This window comes from Achroia grisella, unplaced genomic scaffold (genome assembly GCF_030625045.1).
Source record: "Achroia grisella isolate CSIRO2021 unplaced genomic scaffold, CSIRO_AGI_Agris_v1 utg1186, whole genome shotgun sequence".
NCBI lineage: Eukaryota > Metazoa > Arthropoda > Insecta > Lepidoptera > Pyralidae > Achroia > Achroia grisella.
This window is the reverse complement of record NW_026712592.1, coordinates 530,738-544,106: the sequence shown is the minus strand read 5'-3', so window position 1 is coordinate 544,106 and position 13,369 is coordinate 530,738. Positions and strand designations below refer to the sequence as shown.

The 13,369-nt window shown below is 28.3% G+C and overlaps 1 protein-coding gene across 4 annotated transcripts in view; it reads left to right on the top strand.

The window, feature by feature from the left end:
* The first annotated feature begins 1,402 nt into the window (after window positions 1-1,402).
* Window positions 1,403-13,369, top strand: part of LOC131853563 (small conductance calcium-activated potassium channel protein) — a 188,505-nt gene continuing 176,538 nt past the window's right edge. For all 4 annotated transcript variants that reach the window (XM_059204513.1, XM_059204488.1, XM_059204505.1 and 1 more), the window contains exon 1: window positions 1,403-1,574. The gene's annotated coding sequence lies outside the window, so the exon portion shown is untranslated. The remainder of the gene's footprint in view (window positions 1,575-13,369) is intronic.

Here is a 13,369-nt window from a genome sequence, read left to right as displayed (position 1 = left end):
TATTTTTTTTCAATATAATTTTATGTTGAGACTCAGTATTGAAAATTAGATTTTTATTTTTTATCTTTATTAGGCAAATAAGCTATTTGCTTCACAGCGTGAGGTCCATAGTAATTAGAATTTATGATTATATCTATGCAGTGTTATCAATATAAGCTCAATGGTCTATATACAAAGTATTTACTTGATAGTAAGTCATTGCGATCTTCTATCTTGTACCCTAGTTGTTACTCAATAATTTCACTGCAATATTACCTCACCTTTGAAACCGGAATATTTAATCTAGACGTACTGTGATGTAAATAATAGGGGAAACAGTGCAGTATCCATACACTTGATGACTACCTAGTTATCTCTAGTATTCAAATAGATTACTGTACTGTGACCACGAACTAAATTAGTCACCTGAGTCAGCTCTTAATTACGTGTGTTTCAGTCACGTACATTAATAACTACAAGAAAACTATGTAACAAAAATATGGTAGCAATATTTTAATTGATATTTTGATTAAAATAATAATAATAATTCACAATAATAAAAACGTTTCCCTCGGTTTTACATAAAATATTTAGTATAATATATATATTATACTAAATATTTTAAGTAACACTCCGAAATTATGTCATAAACAAAATAGTCTAACCAATTGCATTTGATTTGCAAGCTACTTACCAAAACCAGACGGTACGTTGCATGTTTATTTTGATACGAACACCTTCGCATTTCCTTCTTGTAGACTCCAGTGAAGCATGATCCCTAACTAGAAACTCTCATATATATAGTTATCTCTTTCGCACTTATTGAAAATCATGAAAATATGGAGTGCTTTTTCATGTCTGTAACAGGAGTGTAGGAAAAGCTTTCAGTCCGCTACGGAGCGGCAGGGCGCGCGGATGTGAGAGTACGCCGCCCATTACCTCACCGCGTATTTTATAACGTTCATGCGGACGTAAATATATTTCGCATGCCAATATGGGTGCCATTGCTGCCACAGTGTTACGATTGATATTTGCTTAATACTTACGAGTCGGCAATGTACTTTTATTACTGTACTCTAATTAAAATTATTGATCGTTCGATTGCAAGTGGATGTGATGAATTCGATGTACAAAGTTTATTTTCGTCGCCTAAATAAAACGTATACATATTAATGCACCTGACTCCCAGTATTTAGCCAAATCTAATACCAAATACGTCTGTTAATGTAGTGAATAGTTCCTACATAGTTAGATTTTAACCCGTCGGTCCAATTCAGTGATTTAAATAAGAAACCTGTAATATCAAAAATATATCAAATTTAAACCCCATATCCTACATAAACTTTTAGAATATTGTAAATATTTTTAAAAACTTTATCAAATAGTTATATATACTTTTTTGATGTGTGGACCAAGGATTTGAATGGCTATCAACTTAAAATTTCTATCATTAACTATTAAGTGAAATATTAGTGTCTAGTGTAAATAATAGTTTTAAAAGATATCATTACTATTACAATAGGAAATTCATAAATTCAATTGAGTTTATCGACTACAACGAAAGTATATTGATATTGATTTTCTACAAATACAAGGTAAGACTTAATATATTTTTTTGTATGTAAAATATGTAGTTTATTTAAAATAATAATTAATTATATTTATATTTATAAACAAGTACTAGTAGGGTAAGGTATGTAGATATATACATTAATATATTAGTATAGGTATATAAAACTTAAATGTCCCACTTCCGGCATTTTCATTGACTTATGAAATAATTGTAAGGAAAACAAAATTAATCAAATTAGTCAACTATTTCAACTGTGCTTAATAAATTTTATTGAATACCTATTATAGTGGAATGTTATGACGCTATTAATATTGTTTAGTTATTCTGTAGTAAAATGTTAACTGTAGCCTTTATTATGAGTTACCTTTATTTAAAAAAAGCTTGAAGGATAACGCGCGTTTAAAAATAATAAATATAATAACCAATATATTAATTATGACAATGGCGTAATTATGTTGTAATGGAGGCCGTTACTGACAAAAAACGTGTGCGTCATAGTTTGAGGTTATTCTCGAAACAAAATTTTAATAGCTTTTCCAGAATACCCAATAACTACAACAACATATCGGATAACTTTGATAATTTTAGCGTTTACGTATTGATGTGCTACGAGAACTGGTCATGAATGAAATATGCTTTTTAATTGAATTTCTTAAGTCATATTACAATATATACAACACCAGATTGCATAAAAACATAATTCAAAATTACTATGAGTTTCTGTAAATGTGGTGTTTGAAATTTGATTTTTGGAGACAACTAAACACTTAACAATAAAATTTTTAATAGTTTTTCGGATTGTATAGCCGAGAAATGTTATACTAATTTACTTTCAGAATATATTAAACCTGTAAGCTCTAGACTATAATCGTAGATGGGAATAAAAGGCATTGTCAAATCTCGATATGCTGAGAATAATCGAATCCAACATGACAGGAAATATCATTGTCTTCCTGATTAAATTATTCTATTATTGGTATTTTTAATTACGAGAAAGTTATTCTCCTTCTATTATCCTTCAGCTTTCATCTCACCAAACACTAAGCTGAACTACTTGGTCAGGGCATACTAAAAATAATATACATAATTAATATCTTATAATTTTACATCAACCGTACAATGTTTGCAGGTCGAAATGTTTTAAACAAATTAGTCTGATCAATTCAATTACACAAAAAGACCCAAAAGTCAATCAAAAACATTTATAAACTTCCAACGTAACCTTTTTAGAGCTATTTGCATTATCGCGACATCATTGAAGAGCACTTTGTCAGCAGAATTTATGTTTCCAGGACTCCGTTATGCCGTCATCCGCTGACATTATGTCATGTTACTCACTTAGTAATTATTTTCTAAGGTAATGTCTGTATGTATACTCATATTTACAAAAATATATTTATTTTCAATAATACAAACTCTGCTTAATTTAGGCTTTGTGAATGTTGTGAAGGAAGTTATAAGTTCAATTTTATATAATCGTACCAATATGCCAATTATAGATTATTAATATACCAATACATAGATTTATTGTGAACTAGCTTCGTAAATAACTTTTTGATGGTAAACCAATTGAAATAAAAAAAATGGAAATAACTTTAATACATTAGTGAAATCCATTTCTGAGAATAGAATGCACGAACAGTAACCAAATATATTTTTAATTAAATATATAGATACTTTCATTACACATCCAGGTTACATGAATACATAGTATAGTTAACATAGTCAAATATTTATAAACATAAAATGGGTCAAGTGCGAGTAAGATCCCGAGAGCTTCGCGTTGAAAATAATTGTAAAAGAAGACACTTTACTTCCTGAATATCTGGAAATATATTAAGGGTAATGTAATTTCGACTTAATTTCCTAATATTTCAGTACTGATAATTTTTTTGCAATAGTTACTAAAACAATAATATGTATTTATATATATGACTATAACATTCCCATAATACCATAACGTAATATATATATATTTTATTTTGAAATTACACTCCTTAAGTATAATTTCAAAATAAAAACTGTTTCAAACAAACTTTAATTTTCCACTTTTAAGAATACCAAATATTAAGTTACGAAATTTAGGGGTTTGAAAGATAGCTTACTAATTCGAGTTAATGAATACCCAGCGAATCGGATTTTGTGTCCTCGCCTATTTATAAATTGCGACCCTTAAAATATATAGGTATATGGGTTATTTTTATATATGGATAAAAAAAGTCTTCAGTTCTGAAGTACTGCAATAAACTACTGTAATATTTTTATTCAGTGTTCGCAAAAGAAGAGTTGTATAAATACAATATATTAAATAAAATATTGTAAAGATTAAATATATACAATGAAACAAAGCCAATTGCGGATTTATTGTTTGACGATAAAGTGCTACAAGTGACGGTGTACGGAAAAATAGTATTTCAAACACCATTTTCTATTAACAACAAGATACTGGTATGCTGAATGCTGATATGCGTATATTTGTAAAACTTACGTTCAATATTGTATCATAATGACCAAAATTTACGAATGAAACTAAATTATGTTCTAAATATAATAATATAATAGTAAATATATATTCTTACTAAATTATGATTATTATAGCAATGCTAATGGTAGCGATACTAGTAACAAATTATTTTACTGATATTTATTCTTGGTAGAGTATATTCTTATATATGTATACTATACTTTTTCAAATATATACTTCTATTTGAGTCAATAACTTCCATTACTACAATAATAAAATTAATCTCAATATATGGAATACCATTAATACATACATATAATAAGTATCTGCATATGAACTCTTTATTATTACATATTGCAGTCCATGGATTCGCCGTGAGGGTGCCAGGTCATCATGTGTCAGGGAGAAAAATTCAATGCTATGAGAACTTATTTCAACTCTAGATATTAAATTTTTCGTCGTGATTCAGTCAGACTTTGTTCCTGCTTCCACTACAGCAATGTGTAGATTAAATCAGAAGTACTATTATTTTTTTGTTATTTAATTTGTAATTAACGCAAAATATTTTAGATTCTGTGTATTTTGTCTCACTTTAATTTACACTTTGAGGCAATAATTTTTGTCGAATAACAAGTTGTGATATAGTGAAAAGATCGGCAACTACACGAAGGAGCTTAGTCCTTGGCATTTAAACGTAGAGTTTATTAACGGTGGTGCCCCAGCCGTCTTTTATAAAATATTAAACGAAGAAAATAGAACCTTGGGAATATTACGGCGTAATAAACAACGCAACGATCAATGAACGTCTAGTATGGTTTTCATCTTGTTCCGGGTGTGAATTCAGCTATAAATTATTATAAATATGTATCTAACCTACTTATATCCTGGCCATTGAATTTTAATCCAGAACAGTTTTTTAAAACTTGTAAGAACAATATTAGAATAATAATTTTACATTGTGATATTTATAAAAATACTTTAATATATCTCAGCTGTAATATTTTTATGGTCATTCACGTCTTTTGCTAGATTATTAAAAATGTAATGTTTGTAGATCAGTCTATTTACATATCTATAAAGTCGTGAATATTAGCAAAAAGTTATTTATACTATATCATGTATAACCTTGAATAATCTATAGATATCACTTTTATCTCTACTCTGTAAGGTACAGGGTAAAGCTCCTTTAGCTGTTGATATGTGCCATGCACTAAAACAATACTGATCAAATAAATTAGTATAGTTACTCTATAAATAATATAATGAAACTTTAATACAAATTAGATCTACTCAAATAATTTTATTACTACTACTAGTAAATAGTAATCTATATTTTTGTAGTTATTACTATATTTTATTAGTCACATGTTCTCATTTTTTCAGTGTACTCGGAGTTATATAGTTAAGTCAATTAGGTATGTGTCTGTAATACATACAATTTAATTTTGTGCATATTTTATTAAGTTACTAACTTAGTACAAAAAATTGTAGAAATAAAATGATTTTTCATTATTCATGTAGGTAAATTTACAACAGATGTAGATAAGCAAAATTGGTGGTAACAAATAGTTTTAAGTCCGTATTTCTAACATTGTGATTGCAACGTAAAACGTTGTAATATGTATTTGGGCACATATAGGCACAAAAGATCGCCATTAATGAGATTTCCTTCTATTAAACTTAAGACAGTAAATTAAGAAAAGTTAGCGAAGGAAACTTACACAGCACACGGTTAATAGAGAACCTTTATTAATTTCAAAGTACAGGAGTTAAGGCACTATAATTAGAATTTCCTTTGACTTGTCAATCATTGGATTTGAAGATAATGTCTTTTGTATTTTGACAGAAACTTTATACAGCCGTATTTCTAGGCTTTTTCCCCTTAAGTTCAGGTACAAATAATGTTGTTATGTGCTAATGATATATCATATACGTACCAAATTGTTATTCAATACTTCCTCAATATGTCGCGTTTATTATATCAATGTGATTCAATTTTGAGAAAGTTTAATTTAAATACCGATAAAAAGACGAAGTCCCAATTTTACAAAAAATCGATGTTAACTCAAAAAGATTAAAAGATAAGGCACTTAATGAAGATTTCCTTAGACTTATTAATCTCAAATTTGTATGTCTTTCGAGTTAGCATTGTTCTCAGTATTTTTTTTAGGTAACTTTATTTTAAAAATAAATGATGATAGATATAAAATTAGCATAATTTAAATTCTGGGGTCGATTCCTAATCTGGTCAATTTGGGAATAAATTTAAATAATAATAATTTATTAAGCCACCAGGTATATTGCTAGCTATAAGACCATCAGTCCACAGTCCACTAACAATCCTCTTTCCCCCGCTTAGCGTGGGGTTTTTTTTATGGATGATAATGGAATAGTGAACCCGCCTGTACTAATGGTTTGCACGGGCACCAGTGGAGGATGATAAGATGAACATGAGATCAGGTCAGTTAGCCCATTGTGACAAATTGACCAGGAATTTATCACGATGGTTTCCAGGGGGAACCGCGTGGAGGTCAACCTGATATGGTACATTGCTAGTAATGATGTTATGAGTCCACATTACTAACCATGCCCTGCCCCACCTTAGTATAGGGTTAGATGGTACTGTATAAATAGTCTATGATGACTTATTTTTATTTATTATTTACTGTATAAAAAAACTTTAATGCTGTGTTATTAATATGAAAGTGGATGAAATAGTTGTTACAAGTTTGCACAGAAATATGGCAGTAACCTAGTAGAAGTTTAATAAAAGATAAAGTAAAATGATATTTGGTACATAATTAAAATATAGCAACATTATTAGGATATTGTTTATACCAATTCACGTGGCGAAAAAAATATAATTGTCATTTTGCATAATAAGATTTTTCTTAACAATAATTGCGCTGAAAGTAACGAAAAAGTGGATTGATCTACGTTATAAATAAATACAATTTTCACGTTTTCATTTACGCTAACAGACCAACATATTAAATTATACCTATGGCATTTATTAGAATCTATTCATTTCAGAAGGTCCAGTACCGGGTTATTTGTCCGGTCTGACGTTCGTTCCGCTGTCCATTCAGTATTATCTTATTATATCCAAAAACCCATTTCACTCCATTGGCGTTGATTTATTAAATTTCTATGCCCTATATCATGCCAATGAAACACCCTACCAAAGTAACACAGAGAAAATTAGGTATATGAAATCTTCAGTGTTGGGTACAAAACTTTGATACTGGAATATCTAAACTATAGTATATGTTAATACTAAATCTTTAAGTCCTGAAATTAATAATATATCAAGAAACAGTTGAGATGTGATGATAGGTATAATACTTATTTAATTACTAAAATAATTGTACACAGAATTGTGGTCTGCAATTTTCAAAATACAAAGTAAGTATTAAAATAACTGTATATACTATCGTTTAAAAACAAACTTTTTTAACATAAGTAAATAAAATATTTAAAACAATGCCCAAAAGTCTGAGTATAATATTGTATCTCTCATATCCCACAAATAACGCACATAACGACAGCAAGCCGGGTACGGTTGGGGTGCCCTAATCTTTAGCTCAACGCCAATCCAAAGGTTTTATTTGTACACATATCCATGGACTTTTTACCTGCAGATAATAGAAAAATAGGCATTATTTTACCGAAGATATAATTTCACGTAATAAGATATAATCACGTATAGTTTTGAATATGAAATTAATGATTTTATTTGCTGGTGCATTATTATCAAGTAAAAGTTTGTTCTCAAGAATTAGAGAAAGTAAGTGTCACTTCACACTAGTTTTCAGAATATTTAACGGAACAATTTCACTAATTACAATTATTTATATATTATTTATTCTAAACTAAGTTATTTATGTGTTTGTCGATAATATGATATACTATAAAATTGAAAGGTTTCTTGTTTTTAATGTAGGTTGTACGAGCCATTTTATAAAATAACGATTTCAATAGAAATTAATATAAGGCATGTAGGCGTATCTGTTTTCTTTTATTTCTGATCTTTAATATTTATTTTATAGTCTTTATGAACTTAACATGTTGTCCTTCTATTGGACCTTGAAAGGGGTTATAATCCTATGACCCTTGTACGAACTAATAAAGTAATTATTTTGATTAAAATCGTTCTTAGAAATAATTTAATTACATGAAAGGTTTATGAATATTATGAAATAATATTCTATATTTAGGTTTCTTATCTTTTTTTTTATTACAATAATTGTTTTAATTAATTATAAAATTAACTGAGTATTCAAATAGATAGAAAGTATTTTGTTTACATTATATAATTTAAATAAAATACACTAACAAGTTGAGAAAAACTTAGTTATGTAAATACAATATCACCCTTATTTCTAATAGCAATCGCTAACACCTTGTGAAATATTTATGATTAATAAACGGCAGTGGTTTGGTATTTCTTTACCCAACTTATAATTGAACTATTTGATATTAAAATGTTTTTAGAAATTTCAAATCTCGTGTAATCCATTTGAGAGTTATTGTAATTATAGTGTGCTGGTTTCACTGATATGCTTGTATTACTGTAACTATGTAATATTATATTATCTGTGCTGTAACTAAATGTACAAACAAAGGAAAGAGCAATATTTGAATAAATTACTAAACTATTATTTGCAAAATTGTATTATAATCGTGAGGGTCTAGTATAATATGGTAGTCGTGAATAATATGAAATCAACTGAAGTTGAAATATTTTTTGTAACATTAATAGGAGACATATTTTTATTATATTATTGTGTGTATTGTATACTCCTTATTCATTAATGTATCGGAATAAATAAAAATGAAATAAGTTCCAAAGTCTATTATAAAAATAAAAATAAGAAAATGAAAGTACAATAGTTCCGTCTGTCTAAAAATATTGTTCACGATAATAAATTCATTGATACTAAAAGCTATAGCTTTGAGTTAAGTTGTAATTTTTTTTATGTAGTATCAAGATTAAGAAACGACGTACGTAATTTAATGTTGCCAGTATTAATATTACAGTCAAAAACCAAATTTTAGAATATAAAGTATCAATCTTATCTAAATGATAGTATATAAAAGATAATTTGTATTTAAACTAAATTTGTAATTATTCGTAAAATTGTTTAATAACTGATGCGAAGGAAATTACATAAAACGTAAGACATTATATTCGATATACACATTCTTGTAGTTTTATGTATTAGAGTTTTAATAAGTAAGTAATAATAAGTCTTTCTATCTCTAGTTGATGTGATTCGATTGATTATTATTTAATTACATACTACCATTTAATAACGAAACGTAACTAATGTTCCTCATGATAGGAAACTACCCATATAAAATTGAATAAGAATCGATTTAATCATAACATATGAGTATACCAAGTTCCGTACACATTTATAATAAGCATCAGCAAGTAGTATTGATGAACGTGTATTAATATATGAAAAAGTAGTACAAGAACATAACGTGTCCTTCGTATGTAGTATCGATTACTTCCAGCTGTATTGCTTTAGATTGTAATCTTTATCTTTGTCCTTGACAAGATATTTCAGGAAAAACATTTATCGATTACAGTTACATTCAACGTCGTTCAAGTGGTAGTAATAGGTAGTTTAAAAAGGAATTTCCGCACTTGGCCTCGTGACTGGGTCATTGCGCGTACACTATTAGTTAAATCAACCTAGACTGTTCTAAAACGCCAGTAGATAGTTTAGATCACCTCATATTGGTTGAGCACGTTTCAGGATTCTTTCAGCAAATGCGAAAGTGTTTCTTCAGCGTTTATATATTATATATAAATAGCCAGTAAACCATTTCTCAATGTAAGTTGGTGTAACTACAGTCACTTAATTTAAATATCCATCTTACAAAATTCGACGAGCATCATAATAAAAGCCACCTCCTTGACATGAACTGTACGTGCAAATAACCTGTTGTAATAAAAGATATATCATGGGCCGATGTAAAAGTAAGAGATGTAAATTTTAAATCAGGTGGGCGTTTTATTTATTCAATATGGCGGATTTCACTCAAATAACGTCATTCGAATTGTTCACATTAAATCTTCGTTCATTTACATATCCAGATATAAACGTTTTAGTTTTTCAACTAATCGAATTCCTGCTCGCTTAAACTGTTTTGATAGAATTATAAATTTATGTTTACATCTGTCTGATATGAAAATAAGCTAGCTTCATATGAAAATAATTTTACATTAATAATTTTTGTTTATTTCTTTTAATGTCACCTTTATGCCACTATGTTAATTACATTAATATACAATATCTAATTACATTCTACGTTGTATTAGATAATCCTATCCATTACATAACATTACATGTTATTCCATATGGTCTGATCCAACAGTATTCACAGTCACAAATAGATTTTTCACTAAATCATATTACTTTTCTATAAATAATATAGATAATAAATAAAAGTAAACAGTAAAAAGTGGTCTAAAGCTTCAATTGCTATATTCAATATGGATAGTGTTTAAACTCATCGAATATTCAACAGAATATCTGTTTATTCCATTTTGAATTGAAATGTTAAGGTAATGGAAGGTCGACTGAATCGCTAAGATTCTTGATTTTATCATGATTCCAGATTTTAAGAAACTAATAAATTATATGGAAATATTTAAGTACAAGTTTTAACGTACATATATGTTTTTTTTTAAATAAAACCATATATATTCCAAACTAATTGTTTGAGATCTTTTTAGGTGATCTCAAATAATCTTAGTATTGTTTTATGTAATTTAGTGTTAATAGTTCTTATTATGATACAAAAGAACATTTTGGGTAGTGTATTATGCATTTATTAATGCACACATACATTAGTTAATGAATTTCATCTCGCCTTTATTTTAAGTGACATTTTGTATTGACTACTATAAGATATTTAATGTAATACAGTCTATAACTAACTAAGTAATCAAGTAGTGTCATTTCCAAGACAACAGTATTAACCCGCAATGGCTTCATTTTAACCTTGAAACTACATATATCTGACTCGAATACACATATTATCCTACTGTATACTGTCTATGATTTTGTTGATAATAGCTAGAAATTTATGCAGTATAAGCAACTAAGTAATACTGTGATACTTGAGCACGTTTGCCTAGATCTCCAAGATATATAGGTGGGTGGATTATAACAAGGGTCAAACACACTTGACCGCTTTGACCGTGTTAGATCTAAGGGAAAGGGGTAATGGAACGCAATTTAAAGATGACTTGACAGACGTGATGCTTCGTATATACTAGAGTATTTTTTCCTGTCTACAGGTAATAGAGAATGCATTATATCCTCGATTCCAACTTTTTTTAAATACGTTACGTTATTGAAAATGTCGGATAATTATAATTTTAGTATCTAACGTTTACATCTACATCTACAGTAAGTTAACGAATGACGAGATGGGAGAAATAAGTATTGGAAATAAAATATTAATAATTCTATTTACAATATGTTTTTGTGTACATTTATAGTAAAACATTGTATAAGTGATATATAAAAGGTATGGATTTGTATATTTATCGTCTAATATGGTTCATATTAGACGATAAATTTTGGTAGATGGTAAATGTTATATGTATTCGACACGAATATAGCCCCAAATGATGATAATAATAAACAAGAATCAGCTATTTATTAAACACATTAGTTTCAAATTTATTAAACACATATGTAGATAACTTGGATAAATATGATGCCAAATACTAGTATTGTATCCAAATAGGGTCACATGCAAGTTATTTTATTAACAAGTTCGTGAGCAGTCAGTTGCTTTTCGTAATTCTATTCTAAGTGGAACTGCATAATTTAGAGATGTTCTAAGGTTTTCTTGGATAAAGCCAAATAAAGTAGGAGCTAAAATATTTGTACATTTCTGCGTCCAATCTTGTCCCAAAAAAGGGTACTACAAGTCCCTGTGGATATGAAATTTTCCTCTAGTGTAAAACTAACTCTTACATTGTTGTTCTTTGTAATTTAGAGAAATAGAGTTTAGTGAGTATTCCCTATGTTTATGAAATTTAATTTTACCGTAGACCTTGCTACGAAGTAGTCTGAGTATGTACCTCTGTTTAAAACATATCAGCAGCTTGCTTTGTAAGACGTGGCACGGTGAAAGAGTGAGATTAGGTAATGGTATTACCATACTGGGAATATTTATGTGTTATTTTGAGTTTTCTTATATATACATATTATTGTGTTTTATTTCATAGTAATATCTTATAAGATTAGCGGTAGTGAAACAGGTATGATGTACGATACGTACATATATTGTACGTATATATATTGTATTATTTTTTTGCCTAATTACGAAGAACAGCAATAATATCTAATCTAATAAATCGATAATTCTTTATTTGGTTCAATGCAATCTAATATTTGACCAGAGGTTAGAGATATATTTTTTTAGCTTTTAGAAATGGCAGCGCAGTTATGAATATTTATTCTAGGAAGGATCCTAGCTCATTTCTTCAACTTTTGTAGAATAATTACCGGTATGAAAAAAAACTTCGTCCTAATGACAGCCAACTAAGGCATACAGAAGATTATCTAACGCTTCGAAAACTTTGTAGACATCTAGATATTGAAACTTGCAGAGGAGTTGAGCTTCATGTTAGAGTTTATTGGATTTAGTATCCATGTAATAACAAATAAATCCGAAAGATTGTTACAGAAATACAATATCGACTATATTTATACTTATTTATTAAAATTAACGTATATATGACATATAGATACGTGTATACAACATTTTATATCGAAAAAAAATAATTAAAGAACATAAATACAAAGATATCTTTTAGTGTACCTTCTTTAAATATCAAATCTTAAGCACCATACATACACACTATGAATTTGTCAAGTTATCAATCTAAATTAGCACTGTACCTGATACAGATAAAAACGTAAGAAGTATCATCTATAACAATTTTTGTTACGGAGCACAGAGGTCGACATTAATAAATCTATGTGGAACTCTATGTGATAAATCTATATCTGTTTCCTAGAAGCTTTTATTTATATGGCGTATAAAATCAGAATATGTCTGAATAAAATAAAATAATGTTTCTGAAAGTTTTTTTTAGTAATGTCAAATACAAAGAAAATGATTGCATTTCTAAATCTTATTATTAGTCAATATTTGTATTAAACTTGTCTTTACTTTATTAAGCCATTGTATGTATGCTATTCCAGTTACTTAAAAAAACCGAACATTAAGTATAATAAATTCCCGTAAATGTACTATACATTTACGGACTGAAACTATATTGAACAATCTTCGCATTTGTGTGAATTACTTACAAT